This window comes from Coturnix japonica, chromosome 1, assembly GCF_001577835.2.
Source record: "Coturnix japonica isolate 7356 chromosome 1, Coturnix japonica 2.1, whole genome shotgun sequence".
Taxonomy (NCBI): Eukaryota; Metazoa; Chordata; class Aves; order Galliformes; family Phasianidae; genus Coturnix; species Coturnix japonica.
The window spans coordinates 40,226,306-40,247,426 of record NC_029516.1 but is presented as its reverse complement, the minus strand read 5'-3'; the positions used below and the strand labels follow the sequence as shown (position 1 = coordinate 40,247,426).

General features: G+C 36.3%; 1 long non-coding RNA gene across 2 annotated transcripts in view; it reads right to left on the bottom strand.

Annotated features, from left to right (window-relative positions):
• Positions 1–9,875: 9,875 nt before the first annotated feature.
• Positions 9,876–21,121, bottom strand: part of LOC107311508 — a 35,392-nt gene continuing 24,146 nt past the window's right edge. For both annotated transcript variants that reach the window (XR_001554105.2, XR_004306786.1), the window contains exon 4: positions 9,876–11,053. This is a non-coding gene — a long non-coding RNA (uncharacterized LOC107311508). The remainder of the gene's footprint in view (positions 11,054–21,121) is intronic.

Sequence of the window (21,121 nt, the reverse complement as noted above, 5' to 3'; positions counted from 1 at the left end):
AACAAATCTGTTTCCCCAGAAATAGAAAATCCAGGCTCTGGTAGAACTCCAGAATGATCAGGCAACAGAAACCAGTCATAACCAAACTGTAAACCGAAGTATTTCCTAGCCTACCTTAGCCGTGTGAGTTTCTTCTAATTCCACTAACTCTTCCTGTCATGAGATAAGCTACCCAGCTCTTTGCCCCAAGCAAACTATGCTCTGCTTGCAGATCTAAAATGAGTAATTTTTAAAATTGGATTTAACTTCTTGAAATAAGCAGTTTCAAAGAGTACATACATACAAGGAAACTGAACAGAACCACTCCTTCAATCAGTCATGTAATATGACAGTTCCCAGTGTTGATTCATTTCTTATTTAATGTGTTCAGTGTTGCTGCAGCTGTCACGTGCTGGCAATTAGGCACTTACTACATAAAGGTGAAGTGAGTGTCCTACTATGCTCTGCCCTCATGAAGCTACATCTGGAGTGATGTGTTCAGCTTCTAGATCCCCCAGTACAAGAAGGACATGTTGCTGCTGGAACAGGCTCAAAGAAGGGCTATGGGGATGATCAGAGAGCTAGAGTACCTCTTCTATGAGGAAATGCTGGTGGAGCTGTGCTTTTTCAGCCTGGAAAAAAAGAAGTATCTGAGAGACCTCAGTGAGGTCTTTCAGTATTTATGAAGAGCTTATAAACAGGACAGAAAATGTCTTTTACACGGTCTAATGGTGATAGGATAGGGGTGAAGAGGGGAGTTTTAGATCAGACAGGAGAAGGAAGATCTTCCTTTAGAAGGTGATGAGGCCCTGGCACAGGCTACCCAGAGAGTCTGTGTGTCACCGTCACTGGTGGTAGTCAAGATCAGGTTGGATGGGGCGCTGGGCAGCCTGAGACTATGAGTGGCAGCCTTGCCCATGGCAGGGTGTTGGAACTAGATAATCTTTAATTTACTTTCAGACCTAAGTCATTCTGTGTTACTGTACGTGATGGGCGAACTTCTGTGCTCTGTATTATAACTGACTTAAATCCAAACAAATCCTTTTGGTAAGTGGGTATATCCTGCCTCTCAGAAAGAGAACCATTAATATGCTAGTTATACAAAGAACAACAGTTGATCAAAAAGAATTATTGCCTTTTATATAACTCTTTATTATAATTCAGCAAAAGCCATTTGAAATGAATCACAAAAACAACAATAAGGACACAAGGTAAGAGCATCCACATGGAGACAAAGTAGATTAACTGTTAAGACAAAGATATTGGCAGAATATTCTTAATTTATTATGAGGTGGATAACATTACCCTGTACATTTGAATAGTGATTTGAGGGAAAACATTCTTCTCCAGGGACACATTTTAATTAAGATAAATTGTTAGAGTGCTCTGAAATTCTTGGATTAGAAATCTTTGTAACAGTGTTATTTTTCTGCTAATAGTGTATACAAGTTTAGAAAAGTCAAATAATAATTGCTTTTGTAAAGAGAAACATGCTACCTTGCCAAAAGTACAAAGTAAAGTAGGTGTTAATAGTTTGTTTTATATAGTAAAAATGTCAGCAGGAATGAGAACGCATCAAGAGTAACACATTTTCAAACAATATGATTACTGATTCTGAATGTTATTACTAATTTACATTGAACATTTTCATCCTGCTAGTGCTTCCATTTTATAGTAGTTAAGCATCAGTGTTGGTAGGAAAAGACTGGACCTGATGCCGTATCTGGGAAGAGTTTTAATGGGAAAATGGATAGTGAAAAAGTAGTGATTTATTTGTAATGGCAAATGCTTCATCACTTATTACTTATTTAGATGACCTTCACAGCCCCCCACAGTATTTTCCCTTTTCTACGCACCTCATCCTCTCCTGAATCCTGAATGCTCAAAAAAAAAAAAAAAAAAAAAAAAAAAAAAAAAAAAAGAGAGAGAGAAGTAAATAATGCCTGATTCTGAAGATCTTCGCTCATGTTTGCTAGTTCTAATTTCTGAGGTCCTGCTTGAATGTGGAATGAGCACAAGGCAGGCCACTGGACTGTTATTACAAATGCATGTATCCCTCACAGGATGCTTATTATCAAGTATCCTGAGGCAAAAAAATAAAAATAAAAAATAAAAGAATAAAAAAAATTGGTTTTCTTTGTTTCATTTTTTTTCACTTGATTTACTTGGAATTTCAGATTAGTGCTGAAAGTGACATTTTGTTTTGCCTGAAATACACTGAATCATCTCCATGGCTCTCACGGGAGTTAAGAAAGCCATGCTTGAGTCATTATTTAAAGTGGACAGCTTTTGATATTTTGGATTCCTTCTTCCAAAGAAATCAAGTTAATGATTGGTTGCTTAAACTGGAAGTCTAAGAAAACAGCCCGGGGAGCAATTACTAATCTCCATTAAGCAAGAACAACAGGAATCTTCATCTCAGGAGCTGGGCTAGCAGGCTCACAGGTTGGCGGAGGCATAAAATGTCAGCCACTCTTCTCTTGGTGTCCCAACAGTCAGCAGAGATGTGAATCTCAACCACTGTACTTCAGAGAATTAACACCTTTGTACTTGTAGTTTTTAATCTTATATTTCACTATTTTTCCCAGTCTACTGGCCTGGCCTGTTAAGGGAATTAAACAAGTTGTTTAAGGCAACATTTTACACAATCCTCCTCTCCCCACCTCTCAAATAAATGAATAAATAAGGAATTGCAATCTCAGATTCAAATTAAAAAAAAATAAAAATACTTGAAATGTGATTGATTTTTTCCCCTCTATTCCCTACATGGATTTCAGAGGGATCTCTGAGAATGGAAATTCTAACCATATCAACCCAAATATTTTTTCTTTTTTTTTTCCCCCAAAATTGTGTTTTATGTTCAGTAACTCAAATAATAGATGATCTTTGATAATTCTGCAGTCTTCCTTGAGAAAGCCAGGATTAAAGTAAGTTCTCTGAAATTCGGATGTGTTGTTGTGATTTCAAAAGTAGTGTGGACAAACAACATGTAACACCTATGAAGCAGTCTTCTGTCTTGGGAGACAGCTCTTTATGTATTCTCTACTAATGCTTTTTTTTTTTTTTTTTTTTTTTCTTGTTGTAGTCATTTTTACTGAACACATAATTTTTCACTTTTCATTGCCTGTTTCTTACAGACACATTTAGTTGAACATTTTGAAGACAATAGAGATTATTTATATTCTTTATTAAAGAAAATTTATTTCTTTCACTAAAAATATGAAGTAATGGTCATAGCATTACACAGGGACTTAGATCACATTGTATTAAACTAATACAACCTACCTTTGTGCCAGGGTTAGAATTCAAATCACCAGTCCAGATCCCTGTCAACTACAGCAAATGTCTTGCTATAGTTATAGACCCACAAGATTCCTTGGCTTCCTATGTTCCCCAGCAAACACAACTGGTCCTCAGTACAGCAGTCACTCTGATAATAAATGCAGTATTGAACATGCCATTTCCTAGTGTGTTGATGGCTATAGACATTGGTGTACCTTAATCTCCTGTGACAGAGAGCTAGCTGGGTTCAAAGGCAATATGAGTGTTTCAGCATGAGAAAAGCAGGCTTAGCCTGGAGCTGGAAGATGTGGAGAATTATGTGTTCTACAGCTTGCCTCCTTAAGCACACTTAGCTCCCTGCTGAAAGCTCCAGGAATGTGGTTCGACCTATTGGTTGCTCTCCACAGGATTTGCCCCAGAAAACAGGATAATAAATTCTTCCTTTAAAATAAAAAAGAACTTGAGCTGGTGCTATCATCTCAAATCTGCTACTGCAGGTTAAATTTAGTCCAGCAGTGAGGTCAAGGAAGCTAAGGTTCAGTTTTGCCCAATCCTGAACTTAACCCCCAGGATGGAGAGCTATGTTGTCTTGTTCACACAGTTTAAGTATATATGAACTCCCTTCACTGTATCCTAATGCTTTCACTAAGAGAAATTGTTAGTATGATGGGGAAACAAGCTCAAGATTTTCTCCAATTTGATAAATGTTTGAGCCATTATGGGGTGAAACAGCATATATGCATTTACTAATAGCATGACAAGTGCATTACATACAAGGCCTGAATGTCTCAAGGTGAGATCTCAGAGCTCTGAGTTGAACTCCTGAGGTCTCAAAAAAAAAACCCCTTTGTTCTTGGATTTTGACTTAGCTGCATATGAGATGCTGGCTGCTCTCTGACTCCTTGTGACAGTGTCAAAACTTGCCTGTCTTTGGTTAAAATGTCTTTGTTTTGCTTTTAAAAATAAAAAATAAAAAATAAATAAAGTGTTAGTGTTTAGCTTTGCAGGTAGTTTGACAAACCTTGACAAAGAAGGAAAGAAAGTATTTGGAAAAAAAAAAAAAAAAAAAAAGAAAGAAAAATGAAAAAGAAGAGGAAAAATGCTCACAGGTATTTATGTCCTGGGTGCCCTTCAGAGAAAGATATATATACATATTTTTTAGATCAGTATGTCTGAGAATACAGACTTACCTCTTTTAAGAATTGTGTTATCTGTATTTATTTGCCAAAACCCAAGTTTCAGATTATTTATTTATTTATTTATTTTTCCTATGGAACCATTGATGATAGCATCACTTACCCTGAGGTACTGGTTCAACAGGTTTCACTGTTTATCAGCAGTCCTTTAATTCTTTGGGTTTGCCTGGGGTTGCCTGCTTCACATCTCAACTCACCTTTGTTGCTGAAGAAACTCCTACGAGCAGCAAAATGAGAGTGCATCTCTGAGAAGATGAAGTTCTTGCTTAGTGATGAGTTGTGTGCAAATATTAACTATTTTAACCATATGCGTTGCTTAGGCATTTTTTCTTAACTAATATTCATAAAATTTCATCAGAAAAAAAAAAAAAGTCAAAACAGAGCTGTAGTTCTTGAAGTTTTTCCATTGAAAAGAAAAAGAAATGTTTAATAGCAATGTGCTGTTTTAAGATGCAAGGTGTAAAAAGCACAATGAACATGGGAAAAGGATCATTCCAGCTCGGATTTTTCCAGGGCCTTTTTTATTAAAATCAACTCACTACCTGAAAACAAATTTTCCTCTGGTAATTTGATAAGAAACACTTAAGGTTTGAAAGTACTGCATGTAATCTTACCAATTTTTATCACTATGGTAAATGGAGACACATAAATAGAAAAACAAAGGAAAATGAAAACTCTGACAATGCTAGTTCTATCTGCAAAAATTCTGTCAGTTTAATATAAAACCAACCATGCCAGACTTGAAAGCCAAATTGCTCTTCAGAGCATGCTGAACATTAACTATTAACATTGTTTTCCTCTAACTAGAGCCACTTTTCTCGCAAATGGGAAAACCATTAGTGAGCTGCCAAACTGTATTTTCCACTTAATTTCAATGCTGAAAAATCTAGACATGACAAAATTTGGGTTATCAATGGAATATGATGAAAACAAGAACTCAAGGCTCTAAAACCACTTTTTTTTTTTTTCTTTTCCTCACTGCATATTCCCTGATCTTGTCTAATTTAAATAATTACAAGCTTCAAGGGACTGACAAGGTTCACATAGGTAACTCAGTGCATTATATGCTGCATCTATAATCAGCTGAAGCCTAAAGTCACACAAGTGAACACCAGATTTGAAGTTCTGTCTCTTAGTGTGACTTCTTCTGTGGGTGATGCAACGTGAGAGTGCAGTAGTTTTAGGCGAAACAGTGAGTGTGTTGGAATTTTATGATTGTGCGGAAAAGAACCTGGGGTATCTCCAACCATAAATCAAAGTTTCTTACCCAGAAGATTCGGTAAAAGATCTGTTTCGCAATTTCTTCCAACTTTTTTTCTTTCTTTCTTTCTTACTTATTTATATTTAATTTTTTTTAATTTTTAAAGCATTAGAACGCTTTTGGAATGTGTTTTAATCATCTGAAAGTTGTCAACTGAAGTTGTTGCAATGGGCAGAGCTGCCAGCCACCAGACTGGGCTGATCGGGTCCTGATCAAATCTGGCCTTGAATGCCTCCAGAGATGGGGAATACATAATGTCTCTGGGCAGCCTGTGCCAGTGCCTCACTGCCCTCCAAGTAAAAAATTTCTACCTAACATCTCTTTTAGTTTGAAACTGTTCCACTTTATCACTATCTGTCAATGTTAAACGTGAACAGCATGCAGTACTCAGCAGCAAAAATGCAGCATTCAAAATGAACTTTAAAGAGTGGGCAATAACAAAACCAGCCTCAGATTTTCTAGAACTTAGAGTGATTTGATGGCCATACTAATATTCTGTGTTGCAGTAGTAGCTAAATGACATGACCTGTTTGTGCTGAATACTAGTAAACAAATGCAAGGGTACAAACTTAAGGATTTTGTGCAGTTTACAAGGATTTCATTGAGTGGAAGATTGTATCTGCAAAGCCCAGGGCAGAAATGCTGATGTTTTAGTTTATGCTTTCTCCAAGCAAGTTAACATCCTATTGAATTAGTGTTAAAATTGCCTGGAAACATTGGGAAGGCATCCACTGACTTCAGTAGGCTGTGGCTTTCACTTCTACATGTCCATATGCAAGTGTCATTAAAAAAAAAAGAAAAAAAAAAAAAACCACAAAAAAATCCAAAAACAACCCAACAAACCGCTAAACACAAACCAATCCACAGAGACCACCAGTTACCTCAGCAGATTCTGCTGTGTCCGTGCTGTTCGGAAGAGTGGGACAAGCAGTTGTTTGGAAGTACTTTAAATTCTCATCAGAACTCCTTATGGAAGACCTGCATTCCCAGTTCCAGCCCCAGATACTGAGCACACTGAGTGTTTTGTTAAACAGCTGAGTGTTAGACTGGCTCCTTGGCCCTCTTCGAAGGAGTGAAAATGGTTGTGGGAGGGCTTCCCACACCCAAGGATGCCAGCCAGATAAGGCCAAGTTAAATTCACTAGCAGATTTTCCAGGGTCCTGTAATGTTCTTCCTTTCCTTTTCCTTTTCCTCTTCCTTTTCCTTTTCCTTTTCCTTTTTTCCTTTTCCTTTTCCTTTTCCTTTTTTCTTCCCTTTCCCTTTCCCTTTCCCTTTCCCTTTCCCTTTCCCTTTCCCTTTCCCTTTCCTTTTCCTTTCATTTAAGCCCTCACTTCTCCAAATGGTTAGAGATTTTTCTTCTCTTTCCTTCATGGAGACACACATTAGACCTACAACTCAGCCCAGACTCATTCAAAGAAGGTTTATTTGGCTGTAGGCACATTTATATTATTTACAATTGCATGCTTTTCTTCACTTTATCTTCACATAAAGCAGAAATGCTACCTGTACATAACACTAAGTAAGCAAAACCAATGTATTTCTGGCTTGCCCACTCTTCTTCCCTATCCCCTAGCAGACATTAACAAAGTCACTTTCGAGTTTGGTGAAATCTTTGAGGATGGGCCAGTTGCTTTTATTATAGATCTTATCCAGTCGACATAGAGATACTTTCCAGTTCTTCAGGGAGTAGCGATTTTGAATACTGATACTCACTTCAACACATGTAGCTCCAAGTAGAGGGTAGGATTTTATTTTTATAGCCTGTTATTCATGTTTGTTTCATTTTTTTGTATCTGAGTAACTTGGATTCTTCTTAGGCTAAAGCAGTCATTAGACAAAAGCATTGCTCAAGGCCTTTCCCTTGAAATTTTAAAATTATTATATCAATGTATAATTATCCATTTCACTTTCTTTACCCATCAGATGGAAGAGACATGTAGAACAACTGCCTGGATATCATTCTGGGGATGTTTTCAGAGTATGAACAGGATGATCTTGCACTTGTTGGAGAATATAGCTGTACTTTGAAATTCCCTTATTCTCAGCTTGGTCAACAGCTTTTAGATACTCACTTACCCCTTCATCACGGACTGTGCATATGGCAGCAGGAGCAGTTGTAGACACAAAACAAAAGAAACCACTTCCTATACTGTGGTATGTTTTTCTTAAGATTCTTCTGTTCTTTCAGTCTTCCTAATCTGCCATATGGACAGTTTAAGTGGAAGTGTAGTCTTTTTAAGCCTTCCTTCAGGAAGGATTACCTAGAATGTATTCCATCTTTCTATGGATGGCATTTTCATTTCATTTGTTTTACTGATGCTAACTTTTCTGCTAAAGCCTTCTGTGTTTATATCACCCCTTCCCACCCAGGACTGGCAAGGATCTGATTCACTGTTTTTTTGTGGTTTAAGTCAACTGTTTTGTCTCTGTCATTCTGTTATACTGCAGTCACTAAGAATATGTGGGTAGAGTGGTGTGTCTTATGGCAATCATCATAAATATATGCCGTGAGAGTGACTTCTGCATTCTTATTTGTATTTATTTTTAAGTATCTATAGAATCAGATTGGGGAAACTCAAAATCCAATTCAAGTGTGCAAGTGGTGAGGTGGAGTGGACATAAAATTGTTGTAGTTCAGCACTTTCCAACTGTAAAGCACTTATCAAGTTCTAAAACCTCCGCTTTTGGCACATCAAACATCAGGAATGCTGGGAAAGAGTTGTACCACTTGAGTGGTAGCAGATGGCGATGTTAGGTTTGCAGATCATACTGAACTAGCAGTAAGACTGTTGCCAGAAACACAGGGAAAGTAATACAGATCCAGCAGAGACAGTTCTGTTACCAGCTCAGCAGATGAGTCATTGTGTGACCAAGAGAGTGACCCATGGGATGATTTCAATTACTCATGTCCCACTTCTAGAATAAATAAACAAAAACCTTAGGAATTAGCATAATTTACAGCAGATCATCAAAGCCAACTGAGTTTATTTGCTCTTTAAATTTTTAACTGTCAGCATGAACACTTTCAAGATCACAACTGAGCTTTCAGTTTTGGAATTGGCAGCAAATTGTGATGTGTTTTATTTTTAATAGTTGGGATCTCTGAGGAGATCATCAGCTGATCAGCTGACTCCCATTCTCCATCTTTTCCTCATATATGTGAGGTCATTTATGTTTAGCTTCTGATTGCATTGACCTTGCACCTAGTGTAATTCTAGATCTAGTTTCACTAGTTTCTTTTCAGAATATTGAATAAAGCATTAATCTGAGAGTTACAGCCATTAGTTTTGAGGCACCCACAACAGCTTTCAATAAAATGAGAACTTTTCTTGGAGCAGTTCAAAGGTAGATCTTTCTCCCATGCCAGGAGTTAACTGCCAGATAATTTAATTTGCAAAATTATAGATGCTTTTATTGCTCAACAATGTTTTCACTAGTATATAAATTGATATATCAAGAGCATTTTCTCTGAAATTAAATGATGAATTAGAGTTCTAGGAATTCTGTGGTGGGCTCTGTACGTGAACTATAAATTGAAGAATTCTCATAATCCTGTCTAAACAGGATGTAATTTTTACATTAATTTTGAAAACCCAAAAAACTGTAACCTCTAGAAGAAAGCATACTGTAAGTTCAAAAATATGGAAACAGCTACAGATTTTTGTCTTTGCTATTTTCAAGTAAGAGCACGTGATGGGTGCATATCACAAGAATATACCAGTGAACTAAAACCATATTGAAGGGTGCAGAATTGGACTATGGCATCTCCCAGGCTCATCTTCTTTTCATGTGTGTATTTCCAAAGACAGCAGAATGGAAGAGGGGGCAGCTCTAAGGCAGAAATACGTTTTTGATGGGCAGTCTGCTCAAGAAGATAGAGTAGGTAAATGTATTAGTAACTTCACCAGGTGAGTAGCTCAGTGCATCCAGTATAACCTGAAGGTTCTTCGAATGAACTTGAGATTCAAACTGGAGCCAAAGGGTAAAGCAGTATATTTTTTTTCCGGTATCACTCAGGATTGCTTTGGTTTTAAGGATCAGAGCCCACCAGCATTCATGTGTATATACCGTTCTTGTTGACTTACTTGGAGGTATAAGCTGATAATGCAACTGGAGAAAAAAAAAAAAAAAAAAAAGCCAATAAAAAATCCAATGTGTTTCTCATCACAGTGTGCCATTTTTATTATTTTTAACATAACCAAAAAATGAAAAGACAGTGCTGTTGCAAAGTAAGACAATAAGATAGAGATTTCCTAAACTGTTAGATAACAGTGTGCAGTGATTTGATCCCAGCCTGCATATGCAGAACACAGGATTATAGTCTTGCAGCTCTGTGTTTCATTTCATTTCCATTTGTAAACAGGCACATATGCAAATCAGCCTCTGCATCAACATGAGTCAGACATGCGTAGGTTTAACAGACACTGTAGCAATTCTATCACAGATATTCCAACTTTCTTGATGCATATATCAACAAAACAACCTCCCTTTGTTCAGTAAAATATGTATAAGATATTATCTTGTGTTGCTTTTTTCCACTGTGCAAACTAGGATTATTAATTTGAATCAGGAATAAGTAGGTAGATGATAGATAGATAGATAGGTAGATAGACAGACAGATAGATAGATAGATAGATAGATAGATAGATAGATAGATAGATAGATAATCCAAAAGAATAAACAAAAAGTCTTACGTCTCAAAGTTTGTCTTTGCTTCAGGACTATTGTACCCCATACAGTGTTTTAATAACTTCTACTAAAAAATGTTCCAGAATATTGCATTCCCTGCAGAGATGGCTTAGTGCAGAACATAAGTGAGAGGTTAAAGGCATTGATAATGTATCATATGGATTCTGCCATCGTGTATTGAAACTAAAATATACACTTGCAGAGATTTCCTTTTACAGTGAAACCAATGAATACCATCAAGTACTGCATAATATTTCTGTGCCTGTAATATTCTTACTGAACACAAATCTTAGTGTCTATTTCCCACACTATTTTAATGTTAACAGAAGTACTAAAGCCAAATAGTTATGACAAGCAAGACAAGTAATCAATTCAAGGATAGAGCACTCAGAGACAAGGTTTAATTCTGAAGAAACCTAAGCTTTTAAAATCATAAACATGCAAACATTCAGAAATCTGCTTCTACAGTGATGGTTTAATCTTTGAGAACATTGGCACACTCTTCTTGTAGTAACCTTCTATCTTATCTGTGACTGCAGACACAAGCAGTTTTACTCTTACTCATGCATAAATTCTGTAAGTATTGACCACTATAATCTTTGCTGTAGCTCCGTCCTTTGGATAACTTCCAGTGTGATTTATTTGCCTAGGGTATAAATGAGAAAAATGGAATTATAATAGGCATTGAAAAAAACCCAAACTTTGTCATAACTGTTCTATGATTTATAGCTGCTACCTGGAGGATGTAGGAATACTAATCAAAAGTGGAAAAATTTGCACATAAAAAACACAATTGTGATGCAATCAAAATTGAGTCAAACAATTGACAATTCAAATTAGCCATCCAGTGAGTGAATGACTTTCACCCTATAAAGGATTTGAGATGATTACAAATTTAGGTCTGCTGCCCTTTTATACTTCAAATTACTTTGACATTTTGAATACATTAATCTTGTCTCTATATTAAACAGCAATAGTTCTTACTACTCTTTGTATCAGTATCTGCCTTCACAGAGCTCATTCTGTGCAGAATTCTGATAAGCATAAGGAAAGATTCATATATTGGTAAAAGTGCTGTGTGTTCACAAAAGTATACCCTAAAAACACTCTGTAGTGTGTGTCACCCTGGTGATAGTGAAATGGCCAATACTTTATTATTATTAGACTTTTCAGAAGGACATTTGTGATAATTGTTTCTTTCTTTCAGGTTCCCTCAGCTTTTATTTTGTTGAACAAGGAAACTAACTTTACTGAACTATATAAACTGAAGGCCCTAAGTACTGAATGTCTGCACATATAAAGGCTAGCCCTTTCAGTTTTTATGCTAGTGGCAGTGCAATCTGGGCCTGATAAAATTAAGAGGTTTCATTCTGTTATCTAGTGCTCCCTTTTCATCTTCCCAGCCTTTGCACATCATCGAGATTAATGTTTCGAGTTATAGAAAGCTCAATCTTTCCAACCTGCAGATGGCAGCTATAGATGAGATTTCCCAATATTGATTCCCTATCCCCCTTTTCTTTTTCTTTCTGTGTCTGAATCATATCTGTCTGCATTATGAGCCAGCACAGATTTCTTGTTCTGACAGATTGTATTAGAATCTGGAAGCACTGGGTTTCAGTTTATCGATTGGTGGCAGGCTGACTCCTGCACTGTTAACCAGGCATTTTTTCTTTTGCCACAGACACTTCCATTCAGAAATATTTACTGTTCTGTGGGGAAAGTTTTGCTGCTATTGCTTAATTGGGTGGTAGACAAAAGCTATTCTTTGTCTTTGATGAGCATTTGAATAGACACAGCCAGACCTAAGCCTCTTTGTTGAGGTGATATGTATGTTGGAAAAGATGTTGGATGACCCTGAGGTCTGTTTTAATTTTTGTTCTATGATAAGTAAGGAAAAAAAACAAACACACAAGAATTCCTAAATTACTCATAAAAACACAGCTTTGTTTAATTAAATTAGTTCAAGGTTGAAGAATCTTGATCGTGAATCAATTTATTTTAAGGTACCTTTTTTTCTAATTCAATCTGCAGGTGACTCGCCATGTCATACACAAGAAGATAAATGTCTGGTTAAGAGTGTACATGTAGCATACTCCACTGATTCACCAGTAACATGCTATTTTCTTTAACGAAACAAACTTTTAGTCAAATTGTTATTTTAAAGGGGTCATCAGTAAGTGCCAACTTGAAGACAGGAATGAATGCATAACTCTATAAAGCCTTGAAAATATGCATTGGAAAGTAGAGTCAATAGGGTCATATTTTAATGAAGTAATCGTGAAACATGTCTGAGATAAAATAGAGATAAAATAGAGACTCTAAAAGGTAAAGCACTAAAAAGCAATGCAGTCACAAAAGGTACAACTGAATGGCTGAGTGTTTTAAATGCAGAGCTTAAGAATTCTGCTATAAAAGGTAAGGGAAGTATCAGCATTTCTAAAGGTAGTGCATCTATTTCTTTTCCTGAGAAAGAGCAGTAGTGCAGGGAAATGTCAGTGCTGGAAGAATAGTCACCCGATCCTTCCAGTGTGTCATTGATCCAAGATAGGAAATACAGGACATTAGCTCGAAAATCATCTGTGCTGAATTATCTGTAGAGTTGCCTGTACCCTTCACTGATAATTTAGGACTCATTCATGAAGCAACAGTAGAAAGTCCTGAGGAAGGAAATTTCATGTGGATTATGGAACAAAAACTCTTCACCATTGGAGTGGTTAATTGTTGGATTACAGGGAAACTGAAGATGAGGTCCTAAGCTTAAACCTGTCATGGTCTTTTAGACCTGGGAGAGCTAGCAAATGCTTTTATCCACTGTGACAATTTATGGAATATGGATACGTTACTCTGTTTTCATGACAACTTCATGGGGGTCTGGTTCAGTTTTTACTCATCACTATTCTCTCTGAGTCAGAGAGAGTGCTAGAAATATTATTTAATTTCAAAAATGATTTAATTTTTAAAAAGCAGAGTGTTTAGAGTGGCTATAAAAGATCAGAGATGGAAGTCTTCTTTTTAAAATGTGACTGGCTTGTGCTGAAAAAGTTTCTTTCAAAAGCAAAGTGATATAAAATAATAAAAACAAATCACTGCTCTCTCTCTCCACCAGGTCATTCAAAAATGCCCTTAACATCTTTGACAGACAGATATTTGACAATCAGGCAGGTATGTGATTACCTCATTGATGAAATTACACAGAAAACACATCCCTCTCAGGCTCATTTCTGTATCCCTTGTGTCAATCAGGAGACAAAAATGTTTTTATTTCAAGTCCATCTACTTATATGTCTAGATGATGATGAGATGAATAATTCCCAAACTATATGGCTATAAAAAGAGATCAGACTGATTAGCTTAGATATAGAACATTTCTGGTAGACGTCTACAAGCTGACTACCATACACTCACTATGACTGTTTCTCTGCTGCATCTTTTACAACTGTTTTTCACACAAACTTCCTGAGTGGAAAATGTGGCCATTTTGAAACCTGACCCCAGAATTATCCTCATGAAAGTAACTATGTCACATTTTCTTTGAGTCAGTTTTTTACCCGACAGTTACCTACTGTATATGTATATGTATATGTATATGTATATGTATATGTATATGTGTATGTGTATGTGTATGTGTATGTGTATGTGTATGTGTATGTGTATGTATATGTATATGTATATGTATATGTATATGTATATGTATATGTATTTTTAATAGGTTTTTTTGTTTGTTTGTTTGTTTGTTTTTTTGAAAAAGACCAAACATTAGTGAAAAACCTCCTAATGTGTAGAACTCATCTGGCATATTTTCCCAGACACAATACACAGCTATTCCTCTCTTATTGACAAAAGCTGATATACCTGATGTGTCCTGCACTAAAGAGAAAACATTTCTCACTCTCCACAAGAAAATCAGTGAAAAGAAGCTACTCTGTGTATTTTCATGGCTGGTATTTTTTTCAGCTATTTTTTCAATACTCACATGAATTTGGTGATTTTTCATCACACATTTTTACAGATAAACAGACATCAGTGATCATACAACACACAGGAAAAAAACAAAAAACAAACAAACAAACAAACAAACAAAAAAACATCTCTGACTATGTAATGTCTGCTTATACTTCACTTTGATGTTTCTGTAGCATTCTTCAGCTAAGTTCAAGAATTTTTTACCCTCCTCTTTTTTTCCTTTACATTATTCAAAGCTCTACTAGCTCCTAAAAAATGTAGTGCTGCAGTGAAGTGAGAGACTATGTGAGGCTTCAGCAGGTGGTAGAATGTTTTCTACATAAATGCACTTGTTCAGCAGGGCTTCAGTTATTTTCTAGCAGGATGTTATTTATGTGCAAGTATTTCTCCTCTAAAAGTTTGCAAAGGGCAAGCTAGGTAATGTGATTAAGTGGCTGAACACAGCAAAGGTTCCAAAAACTAGGTCATTATTGAGATTAACAACTGGATTAAAAGGATTTAGGAGAGTGGTAGGATTTTGATTTGCATATTACTCCAAAGACCTTTGACTTATGCAAAGCCTCCTCCTAAGGACTATCAAGTCAAAGTATTACGTTGAGTAATTTAGTTGCAAATTATTCTTGCCCGGTTTTTGACCTTGTATATATTACCTGTATTCTAAAATGGGAATTATTTTTCATAATTGAACAGCTGGATTTCTCTTTTGTATGTGGTAAATGCGGGGGGAGTACTAATGTGAAAGAGATAAGTTTTTAAACAATTACATCTTATCATGTATAAGCTATGGGATTCTTGAGGGATTTCATTTGAGAGTATTCAGCTTCAGCTAGAAGATCTTGTTTAAGAGCAGATTCAAGCAAATCAATCAAAGCCAAGTATTCATCGAAAGTCTCAGAAACTTACTTAGATTAACCTTCATGCCACTCTACAAGAGTATACACAGCTGTTTCAGTACATGAAAAATATATTGAAGAGCTCAAGGCTATAACTACTTTGGGAAATGAAACTAGGGCCTGCATAGCAGAGGTCACCCATTTAGCAAAAGCTAAATGAATAATTAGTTTCAGGGGTTGCTTAGAAGAAAAATCTCTTCATTGGCAGCTTATCTTTGTGTCAGCCTGTGCGTGGTACTTGTATGTTTCAATTTAGTGAAGGATGAGAGGAAGTAATTCTGTGTGGCCAATAGAGCACGAATATGGAGATGGGAAAGAGGAGAGGTGATGTTCTGCAGATAAGCGATCCTGTCAGATAGTACATTTATGATGACAGGAAAAGTAGGTAAAACGCTTTCAACAGGGCTAACTACAGAAATTTAGGATTTTCACCACAAACTTGTTTAATGACAGGAGATGCTTGTAGGTCATTTTTTCACAAATCATATTCTTTATATGCTATTCAGTCACTTGTGTTTCAAACAAGGTTCTATAAACCTTTAACCTGGCAATGCTCTTATCATCTTTTTGCTCTGTTCTTAAACATAAGTACTTCCCAATGTCAGACTCCACTTGCCAGTAGTTGAAGAAATGATGTCATTTCATAATTGCCTCAATCAACCTCCAAAGTACAAATTCTCACAGAAGTGCTAGGAATGCTGATGTTTCTTGGAAACAACAATAACAACAAAAAAAGTAATGCATATGGGATCACAGTATGCTCACTTTTCTCTGGGTTCAGGGGAAACAGATTACAAGTAAATAAACTAATTCTGCAATGAGTGAATGAAAACAAAGGCCAAGGAATTACCCAAGACAATGAGTTTAATTTTGTCATCCATGAATTATTTTACTGACAAGATTTAATTTGTGTAACGCTGTATGAGACTGTCAAGAGCTTTGAGACAAAAATGTCTGAACCAAATCACACTGTTCGTATATATAGGGAATAACAGCACTGCTCTATGAAGGCAGCTTCACCTTTAACTAATAGTAGCTTTGTGTATTTCCTTTTATCAGAACCTTTTGACAGAGTCATAATGAGAAACAAAGCTTTTTCATCTCCTGGCTTCATCCACTCATTTTGCTTGCAGTTGACCGGCATATCCATTTCTATGACATTCAGATTTTTTCATGTTTTCTCCACTCTAAAATTGTTAATATTCCCTAGGTGCTTTTCCTTAAGCACTTTTCCACAGTAATTAAGGAGGGCAACATTTTGAAAGTGCACTGCAAAAAGGTGTCACTCATGGGAAAAACTCCAAGAAAATTAGATACTGCCATTTCAACCTGGTTCCTAAGGTCCCACAGCTGATAAAAGACATGTGGCCAAAGTGTCACCCCTATCTCCGGTGTTATATCTTTACATCACCTCACAGGGGTAAGATTTTGAAACCAGAGTTGAAGAACTAAGTGAAGCAAGGATTTCAGTGCTTACAGATTTTAGACTGTAGCATCTAACTTTTAAATGCTCAGCCACATTCCTAAAAATGCTTGAGCCAAGGCTTTAGAGATACCGCCATCCTTTGGGATCCAGGGAACAGAAGACTCTCCTGATGGTAAGGGCCTCTGTTCTTTACATCCATCTGTATGAAATAATCAAATAACTGAGACATCCATCCAGGAGCTCTCAAAAAGCACATTTTATCTCAGAAGAAAACCTCAGTTACCTGACAGAAAACGACCTGTGGTGGGAAAAATGTTTTCTGGCCCTTCTGCTGGAGCTAGACAGTTGCGTAGAAAGAAAAAGAATAAAAGCTTGAGTGTTAAACTGACCTGAATAATGTCTTTGTTTATGATGGCTAGATTTATATATTAGAATTTGGGTGTGGTTTTTTTGGTTTTTTTTTGTTTTTTGTTTTTTTTTTTGTTTTTTTTTTTTAAATCTAATCAATGGTTGTTGACTTTAAAATGTGAAGATCAGAATGCAGACTTAGGTTCTCTGTAATGTTTGCTTATTCTGAAGTCTTGGATGTAAAGTCTTCAGAACAGGGGAGCTTGCCCAATCCAGAAGTATTTGTAACATGATGGTAAAGGTCACCACTTCAGAAACAAGAACAGTGCCTTTGAACTTTATTAGCCTAAGGAGACGACCAGCCCAGGATCCTTACACATCCTGGGAAACTGCCCTTTCCACTACAGTGTTAGAAGTAATTTGTAGTGATAAGTAGTTACAACTACTTTTTATGTAAAGTCATATCTTGTGTGTTTACTGTGCATGTGTCATGGGGATACATAGCAGATGAATTCCTTGGGGCTGGATTCTCACTGAAAAGTGCCATGTTGCAGGATTCCCTTTATGTTTGAATGGAAGATATAGATTCTGAAATACCCAACTATAACACTCATGGTCCTGTAGAAAACAGAATTGTAACTGCTGGGGAAAGTAAGAAGGAATTTAGAGGCATAGAAAATAGCTGAGTGAAAATGCAATTTTTGTTCAATGGCCTTAATGAAATCTTTCAAAAAAACCTTTAGTTCCCAGGTTTGGAAGATGCAGTGGATCAGAAGAAGAGCCATGCAAGCATGAATGCCTGTCCCATCCTCTATGCAGAGGATGACGGAGCACCGTCTGTCAGCCCTGCTTGAAAGTCCCACCACTCAGAGCCTGTGGCTGTGTAAAAGCAATGAGCAGGAAATAGGCACATACAAGTACACTATACTGGGACATTGTAACTAACATAAACATGTTTAATATAATTGCTACTGGTTTTGATAGATGTTTCTGCCTCTAGAAGTTTCTGCTTAAGGATTAAACAAATGATGTTCTCCATAATGCGAGAAGGAAGTAAGAAGCAATATTTATTTTATTTTGAGGATCAAAAAAAATTCTTCCACTGTAATTTTTTCAACACAGAAAATTAGAGAAGATTGTTTCTTCATTACTAACTCTTATGTATATAATCTAGAAGGAAACAACCCTGAAAGATTAGTAAATAAGTACACTGCAAAACAGCATCTTTGTAACAGGAGTAATGACATAATCCTCTAAAATAATCAGAGAATAAACACCATTTTTCATCATAATTCTTGCAGACATTGCTTACATTTTCAAAGCAGATTTCTGTATCTTTTCTCTTTCTTCATCCTGACTCTTTCTAGTCTCTGAGGCAGTGAAAAAGGTCTATGTTTTGCCCAAACCTGGCCAGTGGAGACATTCATTTCCTGAAAGAAGCTCAGTTTTCTATGTAATTTGTGAAATCAAAATGTTTGAGAAATATAAGTTTAAGTAGCTTAGCTCGTACAACTGAAGATGAGCACATGTTCAAAAAGCTTGCCTTGAGAAACAAACTGACAAACCAAAAAAACCCAAATAATTAAATTCAATGTTCTACTTGAAAATTTTGATTTCATAACCAAAATGAACTTAGAGTCCTTGTATTGGAAGGACAAGGAAAGAATGATTTTTGAATTAAAAATCTTTTTTCTTTAACAAAAATAATTTATTTTTTTTTTCTTTTAAGAAGCCACCTGATGTAACAAAAATGTTTATGGAATATCTTTAGTTTCACATTTGCACAAAAATCATTATAAATTTAAAAAGTCAGATGTGCACACTACAAGCTTCTGCAAGTCAGTGTAAGAAGAAATCTATTTCTAGGGACTATGCAATACAGTTGGATGCTTAAGGCTTGGACTTCCTGAAAATTTCATCAGGTCTCAAACAGCCCTAAGATTTCTGTGCCTTATTCAGATATTTGTACATAAAAAGCCAGCTTTTCTAAGATTCTCAAAACCGATCAAGAAGACGGCAATTGAAAATTATTGGTAGAAGCCAAATAGGTCTTTTTGGGTGTTTATTTTGTTGTTTTGGAGAGTCTATTTCCTTTTTCTTTATTATTACTATTATTTTAAATCCCACTGCATTTTCCCAGTGGAACATTTGGAAAAATTAACTTGCAGCCCCAAATTTATTTCCCAAACAAGTTCCACTTAAAAACTGGGATTCACCATCTTCTCCAAGCTAGTTTCCTGCATTCCCTCTGCAGGTAAGTGAGTGGCCCACTCCCAGAGGGCAATTTATTCCAATCTGACTACATGATCTATTTTAGGAAAAAGTGAATCACCCTCAGGAATTTCCTGTCACTCTCAATTTACTCTCATTTAGTCAAGATGATTAACTTTTAGATGGCTAAAGTTAGGTGAATGCTGTAAGAAAACACGTTGCTTAAATGATGAATGAGATAAACAGGAAGGTAACAAGAAAGGACAACAAGATAAGGAGATTTCAAAATGCATTTTAGAAGGAACCAGCACAGTGTATAACCCTTATCAAACTGGCACCAGAAACTGCACTTTAACTAGGTTTTCATTACATCAGTAATTGCAATCATGAAGAATGTATAGTTGCAAAAGGAATTTGGGATCTGCCACTAAAATTCAGCCTGTTGGTCAGAGAACTCCATGCATTACCACTTGTCTTTACATTCTTTTAACAAGAGGTAATTTAACTTAATCCCAATTAATTTCATATCAATTTGACTTAAAGCAAGTGGTCATATTATTTCTTGAATATACACACAAAAACGCACATTACTCCAAATTCTAACTTCAGGACAGAGTGACTTTCAAAAATATTTGCATAATTTTAATTTTCTCATCTTATTACTGAGTGTACATAATCAGACTGAAATTGTAACTAAAGTGTTGAAACAATGAGCAAAAACAACGTGACAATTGTTTATTTTACATGGTAGGGCAGCTGTGCTTATACCACAGGGAAATATGTGAATCTCCATAATGCTGTATGTGAATGTTGGTGGCAGTATACCTCCACTCACTCCAGTGCCCTTTAGCAGGGAATTTGGACACATGGGGTGCTTTGATATCCTCCAAGAGGTTGTAAAAATGGGCAACCAGAAATGCTTGGCAGAGCTCTAAGTACACCTACTTTACAGTATAGACAACACCACTGACATCTGACTAAGAATGAATTCACTAGTACTGATTAACCAAAAACAAAAGATTTGTGCCTTTAAGTTAGTATTGCCTTATTAAACCCTTGGCACAGAAAGCTTGTGAACAAATTCTAAAAGTCCCTGCCTTATACTTTGGCTGCCAGTATCTTGTTCCTTGCTGTTGTTCTTTTGTAGTCCTCTCACTCTGAGTTTGCAAAAAAAGTCTACTTTTTCTTTCTTTCATTTAAACAACAGCTATTATATCTAAAGAGGAAAAAAAAAATAATCAATATGGGTCTTGAAGTTTTCTTTTTTCTTTTTTCTTTTTAAATTTATGAACTAATTCAATTACCTCAGATGAATTACTGTTGTTTCCAACTACATCTTTTAACACTTCCCACAAGTGATTTATATTGAGAGATTTACAGTCTACAACTTTTACTAGCTGCTGTCTGAAAACCATTTTTCAGCCAGAGAACCTCTGAGAGATATGAAATTCATCATGGTTTGATATGTGTTCACATTGTCTGCTTGAAATACGGCCTTGGGCAACCACCAACCCATCTCACACAATAGAACATAATCTTTTGTAGCTTTGCATCCTCCATGCAGAGATCCACAGAGAAATACCAAAACCTACATGCCTACAATTAAACACCCAGCTCTAGGCAGCGTCTAATAGGGTGACACAAGAGCAGTACATGCCTGAGGCAAGGGGGAGGCATAGCTCAGGTCATCCCAGAATCAGTAGTCACAAAGAAATCTTGAGATCTCAGAATAACACTACAACATTCTTTGCTATTATAGGAGCTGTTGTACATGGGTAGATCCATGGAACAAAAAAAGTCACCAGTCTTGAAGCAGAAAAATCAAGAGGAAAATGCTTTGTCAGTGGTTTAGGCCAACAATCTGTGGACAAGG